Source organism: Equus caballus, chromosome 11, assembly GCF_041296265.1.
Source record: "Equus caballus isolate H_3958 breed thoroughbred chromosome 11, TB-T2T, whole genome shotgun sequence".
NCBI lineage: Eukaryota > Metazoa > Chordata > Mammalia > Perissodactyla > Equidae > Equus > Equus caballus.
The window spans coordinates 3,568,467-3,580,809 of record NC_091694.1 but is presented as its reverse complement, the minus strand read 5'-3'; the positions used below and the strand labels follow the sequence as shown (position 1 = coordinate 3,580,809).

The 12,343-nt window shown below is 50.2% G+C and overlaps 1 protein-coding gene across 19 annotated transcripts in view; it reads right to left on the bottom strand.

Moving 5' to 3' along the window:
* RBFOX3 (RNA binding fox-1 homolog 3) overlaps positions 1–12,343 on the bottom strand; it is a 510,773-nt gene that overhangs the window by 122,075 nt on the left and 376,355 nt on the right. For all 19 annotated transcript variants that reach the window (XM_070225857.1, XM_070225855.1, XM_023651892.2 and 16 more), the window contains one exon: positions 9,268–9,307. The gene's annotated coding sequence lies outside the window, so the exon portion shown is untranslated. The remainder of the gene's footprint in view (positions 1–9,267; positions 9,308–12,343) is intronic.

The window sequence follows — 12,343 nt, the reverse complement described above, 5'->3', positions numbered from 1 at the left end:
GTGTGAAAGTGGGGAGGCGGAGGCAAGTGAATTCATCCTCCGAGAAACTGGAGAAGGAAAAATTCCAACTCGGCTAAGATTCCTGGGAGGCTCTGGGACCTGGCTGGCCGCGGGGACCCACTCAGCGTTCTGGGCAGTGATCTCTTGGCCTGGCCTGCATAGCAGCCGCTGCGGGAGCAGCCGAGGGCTGCGGCTCCTCTGGCTGCCTCGCCGGCTCCCGGCCTCATCCCTGTCTTCTTCTCTCTCCCTCCAGCTCATCTGCCAGTGCCAGGGAGTTGGGAGGCCGGACACCCAGCAAGGAAACCGTGGTGAGTTCTTGCTGGTTTTGGCCGAGACCACCGGTTCCATGTGCCGAGTCCCGGAAGGCTAATTCCAGCAGAGGAAGAACACAGCAAGTCCCGAGAGACCGAGGCCGCAAGATCCGAGCCAGAGGACATCTACCTGCCGAGGCAACTGGGCCTTGCTTTTCTGAGTGGTTTTCCGTTTGTTCCCGTAGACTGGCTGGAGGTGACCCCAGCGATGTCAGAGACCAAGTGCCCCTGGAGGAGAAGGCGATGTCATGGAATATCAGCTCTTACTTGGTTCACCATGGCACCTGAGCACCTAGCACTGCGCCCAGCACACAGTAGGTGCACACAGCACACAGTAGGTGTCCCCGACATGTGCGTTGACTAGATCATTGGTGCTGCGCAGGGAGGCCTACCTTCACAGGAGGATTCTGGGCAAGAGTGGGGCTCTGCTCCTTGTCTGCTGGCTGGGGGGCGAGGGGCAGGGTGGCGTGGAGAAGTTGACTTGTGGACAGTACTTACTGTTATGTAATTCATGACTTTTCAGAAAAAACATTGTTGCTTAAAGCGAGCATGCTGTCGCTCCAGGCTCGGGGGTCCGGTGTCCGCCGGCAGCAGCAGGAGGGGGATCATGGCTGTGATGGCTGAGACAACAGAAGCGAAGTGCCCAGGAAGACCCTGACCGGCGGAAGGATGAGGGTGGTGGCCCTGGTGCTCAGACGAGGGCGGCGGGACCCAGAGGCAGAAGAGGAGCGGCCGGGTCCTGTGTTGGTGTTTCCCCTCCAGCCATCTCGCCAGAGCCAGGAAGACCCCCGTATAATCACCATATCACAAGGGACCTCCACTTTGCTGAGTGGTGAGCAGACAGGTGACCCCGCTTTTGAGCCAGGAGTAGGGATAAAACCTGCCTTCATCATGGGCCTCCCCGGTGCATCCCAGAGACCCCCGGCCCTTCCCTCACCTCCATGAAAGGCCTGCAGGATGCAAAGGAACCGGGTGTGGGCAGCCAGGCTGGCTGGCGCTCACGTCTTCCTGCCCTTCCAACCGACAGGGAGAAGTCTACGTGAGGCTGGCCAGTGTCTCCTTCTGAGCCGCTCACACAGGCCTTTCCCATCACGGGTTCTATCTTATGTGGATTGTGTCAAGGCCTCACGACCCCCACCCCCACCCCTGGCTGCTGCCTGCGAGCTTCTGTGCTCCCTCGGCACCAGCCTCGGGCAGGGCTGTCCACCGTGGAGCAGGTGGGGCGGCTGTGAAGTCAGAGAGAGAGATGTGTGTCTTGCTCTCTGCACCGTGACCCGCCTCCCGCTCCCTGAAACCAGATGATAAATTACTCTGCCCAAGCGGAACACGCCCGGACAAGCCTCCTCTCCAACTGTAATTAATACTCTGGGGAAAACACAGACTCCGGGTTTTTCTACTTTCGAAAAACATGTGCATGCACATAGACTCTTCTTTCTGTTATCCTCCGATCCTATCTCAAATGTTTAGTGTCCTGCTTCCTTTGTGGGCAGCACAAGACCAGCCAGCTAGACACAACCTGAAAGCCAAGTGAGGCATTGGGGACACTTTTTAGTCCTTGTGACGCAGAACTTGACAGTTTGGGGACTGATTTTCGGTAAGCAGTGCCCACGTTGCTGGTGCATGGGGTTTTGGCCTTAGCAGAAACAGCCATGGGTTTGGGTGAATCCCTATGGTCAACATTTTTTGGCATCTCCCCACATCCTTTTTTTCCCACCGTGATAGCCTAACTAATGCACTAGTCCAAACACATGGGTGCATGTATATCAGACAGTTCCTGACATCTGATACTCCTACAATGAGCTCTACAATGAGTCTGGAGCCTTGCAGTCTCGTGAAGCTGGGCAGCCAACAACCCTGACAATGGAAGTGCTTTCTCAAAGGACCGGAGAGCCTAATGGGCCAGGAGGAGCCCAGTGCACTGTGTCCCATGCTGGTCAGTTAGCTCCTTTGGTGAGGCAGGTGGAGGCATGGATGGGAAGGGCTCAGAAGCCCACGCTCAAGAAATCTGTGCTCTCCTACCCAGAGCATTGACTGTGCTCCAAGGAAATTCTCAGTGTGAAAGCAGCCTGGACAAGCAGGACTGTGATCTTGGCTCGGCCGCCTGCAGCGTGAGCCTGGGCGAATCATTCACCCATCCTAAGCCTCAGTTTGCCCATCTGTAAGATGGACCTGCTGTGAGGGTCAAACAGGACAACACGTTGAATGTGCTGACTGCTGTCCAGGCCCCTCATAAGCTGGGAGATGCCGTGCACGGATAAAGGATCAGAGAGCAGCTCCCGCTGTGCCCGGCTCGTGGAGGGGCCGCGGGGGCTGCGATTTGGAAGACTGAGCGGCCTTCCCTCCGACAGTCCTCCTCCTCGCCCTGCCACTCTTGCTGGGGACAGGAGGATGCTGCCCCCCAGACTCTGTGACGCGCTTAAACAGTGAAGCATTCGGGCTGCTGGGGGTCTCTGGGTTCTCCTCTCCCACCACGGGGGTTTCGAGGGGCTTGGAGGTATTGTCCCCCTTATTCCTTACAATTAAAATTTTCCCAATGGAGCTGCCCTGGTCGTGTAGTGGTTAAGTTTGCATGCTCCAATTTGGTGGCCTGGGGTTGGCAGGTTCGGATCCTGGGCACAGACCTACACACTGCTCATCAAGCCATGCTTTTGTGGCATCCCACATACAAAATGTAGGAGGATTGGCACAGGTGTTAGCTCAGTGACAATTTTCCTCAAGTAAAAAGAGGAAGATTGGCAATAGATGTTAGCTCAGGGTCAATCTTCCTCACCAAAAAAAAAAAATTAAAATCCCAAGGAGAGATTCTGCCAAGAGCCCTTTGAAACCATCTTCCAAGAGCTAAGCTCTGTTACTGCAGATTCCTCTTAATTGAGGAGAGGGAGGCCGATCCCAAGGCAAAGGAAACTAAGGTGTTTGTCTTTATCCTTGGACCGCGCGTCCCCAGGCCCACAGCAAGGACCTCAGTGACTCCTTCTCAGGTGCTCTCACTCTTTCCACCCTTGGGGCCTGAAGCTGGGGCTGACTGAGAAGGGGAACGGGGACGAGGGCCAGGAACGGGTCCGTGCATCCTCGGGGCCACCTGCATGTGTGCAACAGCGTGCTCCAGACAGGCCGAGCAGTCACTGCACAGATGACAGGATCTGTGTTGAAAGAGGAGAAAGGTTCCCCTACCAGTCAAGATGGAGAAACAGGCACCGATTTGCCTCCCACCTGACACAGCAGCAAACAACCAAAGAACGATTTTCAGGACACTGGACACCAGACAACGAAGGACTGTGATCCCTGGGGGACGGGAGACCAGTGAGGGGAGCCACACAGCTTCCTGTCTGGAGAGTGTTTAGGCCAACATGCAGGGACCCCAAGTAGAGGCCGGTGTATTCCCCGAGCTGAGGAGTCCAGGGAGACCGACGTGGCTGGAGTTGCAAGACAGAGCACCATAGAGGAGAGAGCTGGAAGAGGGAGAGCCCTAGAGAGCTGAGGCCCTGGCCAGAACCCTGGTTCCCAGTGAGTATGCAGCTGACTACTGATCAGCACACGAATTTGAGGAAACGCCCTGAGGTTGGGGGAAAACCACCTGACGGGATTAGAGGAAACAGTGCTCGGCCCTCACACAGGGCTGGGAGCAGTGCATGTCCCGACCAGCCAGACTAGAACACTCAGGGCTCATGGAGCTACAGGTAGAGCTCTCAGAGGGTCTCGCCTTAATGTGGGATCATTGGTCCTACACTAAACACGGGTCGGGTCTCATCTAACAAATCTTAAAAGCAAGAGCGAGAGGATCAAACTCTCCCCAAGTCACTTAACTGTGTCTCAGAACAGAGCTCAGGAACGTTTATAAGAGTAAAGTGATCCAGCACCCAGTAAAGCTAAATTTACCATGTCCAGCGTCCAATCAAAGATTACCAGGCATGCAAAGAAGCAGGAAAATATAACCCAAAATGAGAAGAAAAATCAATCATTTGAAACCGACCCAGAACTGGCACACGTTAGAATTAGAAGACAAGAACAGTAAGTTACTATAACTGTATTGCATATGTTCCAAAATTAAGTAGAGACATGTAAGATATAAAAAACGCACAAACTGAACTTGTAGAGATAAAAATGATGTCTGAGGTGAAAAAAATACATTGGACTAGATTAATGGCAGATGAAACATTGCAGAAGAAAGGATTAATGACCTTGAAGGCACAGCAATAGAAACTATCCAAAACGAAACACACAGAGAAAAAACGATTTAAAGATTTGAAAAGTGCATCGGTGAGCTGTGGGACAACTTCACGCACCAAATAAACATGCAGCTGGGGGTCCCTGAAAGGGTGGAGGGTGTAGAAGAAATATTTGAAAAAACAATGAATGAAATCATTTCCAAATCTGATACAAACTCACAGATCCAAGAAGCTCGACAAACCTAAGCCCAAGAAACATGAAGAAGCGACACTTACACAAATCATGAGCAAGTTGCTCAAAACCAGTGATAAAGAGAAAGTCTTAGAAGCCGCCAGAGAAGAAAGACGCATTCTGTCCAGAGGAAGAAAGATAAGAACGCCTGCAGACGTTGAAACCACGTAAGCCAGAAGAGCCTGAAGCAACACGTTTAAAGGACTGAAGAGAAACCCTGTCAGTGTAGAATTCTACACCCAGCAGTGATATCTTTCCAAAACAAAGTTGAAGGAAAGACTTTTCCAGACACACAAAAGCTGAAAGCGTTTATCACCAGTAGATTTGCACTATGAGAAATATTCAAGGAAGCCCTTCAGGTGGAGGAAAATGGTACCAGATGGAAATCTGGAGCCACACAAAGGAATGAAGACCGCCAGAAATGTTAACTATGTGGACGAATAGACGGCTTGTTTCCTAATGACCTAAATCTTTAAAAAATATAATTCACTATTTTAACAAATATAATAGCAATGTATTGTAAAGTTTGTAATATATATTTAAGTAAAATGGATGATAACAATTTCCACCCGCCGGGGCGGGGAGGGGGTGAGTGGGAATGGAAGTATGGTTATCTCGTGAGTGAAGGGACTAGCATCACCTGAAGGCAGAGCATCGCTAGCTGAAGACACACACTGTAAACGCTAAAGAAAGCAACAAAATAGCAACACACGGAGCTCTGGCTAAAAACCCAGAACGGAGATAACATGGTATAATAATAATTTAAAAAACCCAATCTGAAAGGAAGCAAAAAAGAGGAAAAAAGGAATAAAGAAAAAAAAAAGGGAAAAGCAAACAAAACAGTGAGATGATAGACTTACGCCTAACCCATATTGGGTTAAAGTCTGAAAATCAACCAGTGTAATTCATCAGATTAACAAACTAAGAAGGAAAGAGCATCTGATCATTTCAACAGACACAGGAAAATAATTTAACAAAATTTCGACATCCGTTCCTAACAAGAACTCTCAGAAAACTAGCAACAGAAGGGAAGCAGGAACAGAAGAGAAGCTACGGAAAACCTACAGCCGATGTCATACTCAGTGCTGAAAGGCTTGCTTTCCCTCTAAGATCGGGAACAAAACAAGGATGTCCACTCTCACAGCTTTTATTCAACGTTGCACTGGAGGTTCAAGTCAGTGGAACAGGCAAGAGAAGGAAATAAAAGACATCCAGAGCGGAAAGGAGGAGTAAAACTATATTTATTTATAGACAACTCGATCATATATGTAGAAAATCTGCTGGAATCTACAGAAAAAGCTACTAGAGCTAGAAGGTAAGTTTAGCAAGGTTGCAGGATACAAGATCAATAACCAAAAAAGTAATTTTATTTCCATAACTAGCAACAGGCAATCCGAAAGTGAAAGAAAAATACCACTTAAAATAACATAAAAATATGAAATACTTAAGGGTAAATTTGGCAAATATGTGCGAGACCTTTACACTGAAAGCTACAGGCCATTGATGAGAGAAGTTTAAAAAGTCCTAAATGAATGGAGAGACATACCTTGTTTATGAGTCCGAAGTTGATCCATAGATTCAATGCAATCTTGATCAAAGTCCAGCAGGCATTTTTTAAAAAAAAAATTCACATACCAATTCTAAAATTCATATGGAAACTTAAGGGGCCTGAAATAGCCAAAATGACGTTGAAAGAGAAGAACAAAGATGGAGGGCTAAGCTTATTTGATTTCAAGACTTATTTAAAGCTACAATAATCATGGTATGGTATGGCATCAAGACAAACATGGATCAATGGAACCAAGTCTGGAAATGGTCCTACACACATGTGACCACTGATTTTTGACAAGGCTGCAAAGGCAATTCAAGGAGAAAGGACAGTCTTTTTAATAAGTAACATTGACGTCAATGGACAGATTCAGTTCAAACAAATGAACTTCAGTCCGTACCTTGTACCATTCACAAGGATGAACTCAAGATAGATCGTAGACCTGAATATAAAATCTATAAAACATCTGGAAGAAAGACTAGGAGAAAAACATCTTTGTGACCTTGGACCAGGCTAAGATTTCTTAGATACATCAGAAGTATGATCCATTAGGAATAAATTGATAAAGTGGAATTTATCAAAGTTAAAAACTTCAGCTCTTCAAAGGACATTGTTAAGAGAGAAAAGACAGACCGATTAGAAGAAAATATCTGCAAAGTATGTATCTGTAAAGGACTTGTATCCATTGTATACAAAGAACTCCCCAAACTCAACAATTACAAGCAAACACAAAATTTAAAAAACAGGTAAAGATGTGAACAGACACTTCACCAAAGAAGATGTATGGATGTCAAACAACCACATGAAAAGTTGTCCAACCCCGTCAGTCATTAGGGAAATGCAAATTAAAATCACAATGAGATGCTCCTACACACCTATTAGAACGGCTAAAACTCTAAAAACGACAGCACCAAGCGTAGGTGAGGTGCAGAGCTGTAATCCTCACACATGGCAGGTGGGAATGTGAAATTTACAACCACCTTGGGAAACAATCTGGCATTTACTTAAAAAGTGAAACTTGCACTTACGGTGGGATCCAGCGATTTTAATTCTGGGTATATTATCCAAGAGAGAACAAAGGATGTGTCTACACAAAGACTTGGGCAGGGGTTATTTGTTATTATTTGTATTAACCCCAAACTAGAGACAACCCAAATCTCCTTCGAGGAGTGAATGGATAAACGCTGGAACGTGCACAGCATGGAATACTACTGAGCAGTAAAAAAGGAATGAGCTCTTAATATACACCACAACCTGGACGAACCTCAAAATAATTATGCTGAGTGAATGATGCCAAGCAAAAAAGAGAGTACATTTGGTTTGATTCTATTTATATAAAACTCTCAGGAATACGAGCTATTCTATGGAGACGGCAAGCACGTCAGTGCTAGCCTGGGAAGTGATCACAGGGGCACAAGGAAACTTCGGGGGGGGATGGACATGTTCAGTATCTTGACTGCAGCATTGATGTCCTGGGTATAAACGTACATCAAAATCGATCAAATTACACACTTTGAATATGCGAGGTTGATTAAATACGCATCGTACCTCACAAAGCTGCTTAAGAAAACAAGTGTGCGGAAACCCCAGCTCGCTCCAGACAGTCCCCAGACCACCCCTTACAGCACAGAGGGACACTCTCCTGCAAACATTCACCTGAGGACTCCGTTGGCTGCTTCCCGGTAAAACAAGACTCAGTTTACAAAGACGGCCTCCGTGAGTGCTGCCGAGTGGAGCAAGACCCTCCTTGTGGTCGCTATTTGGGGGAGGGCATGAGACCAAGGCCAGCTGCACTTGCTTGGTCTCCCTCATGGAGAACCGCGTCGAACACTGATGGAGACGGGGGGCCACTCGCTGGGGACCCTGTCCTGCATCGCCCGCAGCCACATCAAGAGGACCCCTGACCTCTGCCACCCTGTCGCCATCCTGACGGAAAGCCAGTGAGCAGGGCCCGAGCTGGCCACTCCACACAGCCCCGTGTGGCCCTGTGGCGACCGGCTTCCAGGACAGAAGCTCCCCGGCTGGGTCCAGCTCCATTCAGCCAATGTCTATTTCTGAGCCACGGGTGGGCTCGGGGCAAAAACAGTACAAAAGACATTGCCACGTGAAACTCCCAGCGTTTGGCTCGGGAAGACGTCAGCCTCCTCCCACCCTGACGGCTTTTCTCTCTATTTCTGATCTGTGGAAAACGCTCTGCCGTCCTGTGCACGCGTGGCCCGAAACCCGGGAGCCCGCCAGGAGAAGCCCGCGGGGGCCCAGGGTTGCAAATATGTGGTGAATCCGCATTTTCTAATTCTGTTCACGACAAACATACATTACTTTTATAATGATTTTTTTCCCCCAGAGTAAAACTCTGCAAGTGACTCTACAAAGGACAGCCCAGTTGCAGGCTATGATGGAGAGCTGGCTGCAAGGAGCACGCGGCCCAAGGGCCCAGGTCAGAAGTGTCCAGTCCCCTCTCAAGGGTCATCACTGCACCCTGAGCCAATTTCTGCAGCCCCCTCCCAGAGGAGACCAGGCCATCGAGGGGAGTTGGACCACCCTGGGCCAGGGAGCTGGGGCCGCCCTTGGGTTCCAAAGGCCTTGCAGTCCAGGGGGTGCACGGCTGTGCACTGAGGACCTGGGTGGGGGGCAGTGGTGCAAAGTGGAGAGGGCTGGGAGAGGAGGAGGGAAGGACCAGGAAGGAATTGATACTGCTTCTCTGGCCAGTCGGAGTTGCTAAGCAATGTCGCCTGTAAACAAACTCCTGTCCCCTCACTTCCTTCTCGCTCCTCTGGCCTCCCAGTGCCATGACATTTGGAGCCGGCCCATTGGGGACGACAAAGGAGATGTCCTGGGACATGCTAGACAAGCCAAACCCAGCCCCTCAAACCCTCCCTCCCTCCCTCCCTCCAGCAAAGGGGAAACCCCAGAACCGCTGGCATTCATTGTCAGCAGCTCACAAGATGTTCAACATGCTCATATCTGTCAAGAACTATTCAGGGAGAAAAAAAGAGAAAGTCTTTATACCTTTTATTCAGCCAATTTTTCCCGAGGCACTGTGGGCTCTCTAAGAAAAGAAAAAGAGAGAAAGGAGAGAGAATTACAATCAATGTCGCCATCGCGCATCTGGCTGCTATTTGCTCATTGACTAGGAGTCTGGAGGAGGAAGCGTTATCTCCCTGGGGGGCCCAGGACACCTGCCCAGGTGAAGCCTGTCTGTCCGCTGTCTGCGCCGCCAGCCGGCTGGCGGTCCGCCTATGATTTAATGGGCAGAGACAAAGGAAAACAGAGCGCCGCCGGCCTGTCATCTGGATTGTCCAAGCTCGTTTTCTCTGGAACTCAGGACATTCTTTTGTGTTTTCTCCCTTTCTTCCCTTCGCCCCAAACTCGGATGTCCCTTTCCTCTTCTTCCCACGCCCCCTCCTGGTTTTGAGGTTCACAAAGTGGGGACTCGGCTAGCTGAGGATGGTGGCGATTGTTGCCACCTCCCCAGGCTCACCCTGTGTGGGGTCGTGGCGTGCAAATCTATTTTAATATCAGTCAAAGGACAGCAGGAACACAGGTGGACGGGCTGCTGTCGCTTAAAGAGAAATGAGAGAATTCTCATTCCTGGAATGTATTCTCACTCCTGCATGTAATGCCAAACAACACATGTGCGGCTTCCAGGAGCTTCCATGAGCAGCAGCAGCTCAGAGCTGAGGCCAGACCAGCAGGGGCCAAGTCTTTACTCATTTTATAATGCAGGGACCCCAGGGCCAGAGAGATCAAGGCACCTGCCTAAAGTCACACAGCGGATTCACGGGGCACTGGGGGCCTACACACGTGTGTCTGGATTCCTAGTCCTGCCCTTTTCTCTTAGGGCGCTTTGGAGATTAGAAATGAGGGTGTGTGTGTGTGTGTGTGTGTGTATCATGTGCCTTTTCTGGACTTAAATTTTCCTTCTTTCTTTTAGTAAGTTTTCATCATTTTATGCGTACATACCTTACACATCTTTTTTAGTTGTGGTAAAATACTCATAACATAAAATTTACCATTTTAACTATTTCAAAGTGTGCAATTCGGTGGCATCAAGTACATTCACAGTGTTGAGAATGTGGTTCCAGAACCTTTTCATCACCCCGAAAGGAAACCACACACCCATTAAGCAGTCCCCCCTCACCCCATTCCCCCCCACCCCCCGCCACCGTCTGTATATTTTTTCTAACTTAGCATAAACAAGAGAAAAGCTTCTGGAATCAAAAGGCAGCCAGGCTGGGCCTCTTTCTCGGGCTGTAGAGAAATCACCACCACAATCATCAACATCGCCATAAAGCACGGGCAGCTGCTGTCATTTACTCTGCGCATTTTACGTGCCAGGTGCTTGACAACTGTTGGCCCCATTCAGCCCTCACAACCCTAAGGGGCAGGCATGGTTCTCGCCATCCCCATTTTTCAGATGAAAAAGTTGAGGTGCAAATTGGTCAAGCCACGGCACCACCGGTGACTGGGACAGCTGGATTTCCCCAGCCGGGTTCCCGTGGGCTGCCCTCCCTCGCGCCCACAGGTGGAAAGAAGCACCCTTCTCAGTGGGAAGTGAGAATGAAAAATGGAAGCAGAACATTTAACTGCATAGAGCTTGCTTGGCATGCGGCTAGAGTTTGTGCAAATCAAGATGGCCCTATCCGTGGGCAATTCCCCCGGTGCCCCCGGCCGGAGCAGGGAGGGCTGTGGGCCACGGTGCGGCTGAACTTGAACCACACAGGGGGATGCTCGCACAAAGAGGCCCGGCTGCAGCCTCTGTTTGTTGATCGACATTTTCCCTCCCCAGCAAAACACCAAAAACCACTTCTGGCACATTTCCACGCATAGCTCGCAAAGTGGCTCTGAGGAGGCGCTGACGCTGGAAGCACCGCCAGAGGAAGGCGTCGTTACAAAACGAGATGGATCGAATCAATCAACTTGCATCAACCCGCCCTCAGTTGATTTGGGGGATTTTCTTATTGTTGACTTTTTTCTTGGTTTCTTTTCTTAAAGTGAGTTTTCCTCCCAATGCAATTCAATTTCGTCCCATTTAATTCACTCCATCCAGCCCCGGTGAGCAAACACAGCGCTGGAGTGTGGCTCTGGAGCTGGCTGGGAGGAGCCTGCTCTGCCGGGCAGGCAGGAGGGAGAGCCCCGGGCCATCGGGGACTTGGGCCGTAGGGGACTTGGGGTGGAGCACTTCCTCATTCCCTCTCCTTGTCTCCCCTCCACCCAAACAGCCCCCTCATTTAGCCTCTATTCTCCAGGCTCTAGGCCCAGCCTGAAGATTTCCTCTAAGTGCCGGGGAAGCTTCTGGCCCGGAAATCCCAATCTTTGGGCAGCATCTCCACAGATCAGAGTTGGCAGAACATCCCCGTCCCTGCCCTGCCTCTCCCAGCCTACATCTGGAGTCAGTCCTTATGCCCCGTGAGTTCTCCTAAATGTTTCTCATTGTCACTAGTGTCCTTATTTGGTCAAAGCAAAAATATTGGGTATGAAGACAGGGGTTACCCCTGCTCAGTGCATGTCAGGAGACTCAGAGGTTGGGACCCATGTCCATCTCCAAAGGGCCTCTGTGTTTTGAAAAACCCAAAACCAGAGTGTCGGTCAGGACAGCTGTTGAGCCTAATGCCACCACCATTCGTGGTACACGAGGGTCCAGCCTCTTTTCCTGGTGTTTCAGACCAGGAGTTCCTCGGCTCTTCCTTGTCCTCCGTCTCGGTACAGAATCTCAAGGATAATGAAGTTCTTCCCTGTGCCTCCCTAGAGGCCTTTGCTGGGTGGAAAGGAAGTCGGCCCCCGCGTGGACCCACTGCCACTGTGCTTTCCGCATGTGGGCCAGAGGAGGATGGGCCGACCTGGAAGGAGCCTGGCCTTGTGCTTCTGAGATGAACATTGGCTTCTCCCTTCCTCCTCAACCACCTCAGCATCTCCCATCTTCCCAGCCTCCTCCCTCTACTCTCCCACCTGGCCCACCCTGCCCACAGCCCATCGCGGGGAGGGGAGGCAGGACGGAGGGGCCTGGGGCTCAGCCACCCCACAGGCCTTGCTGACGACATCTAACCACGGGAATGCTTTTGGGTCAGGAAACACGGAGCTGATT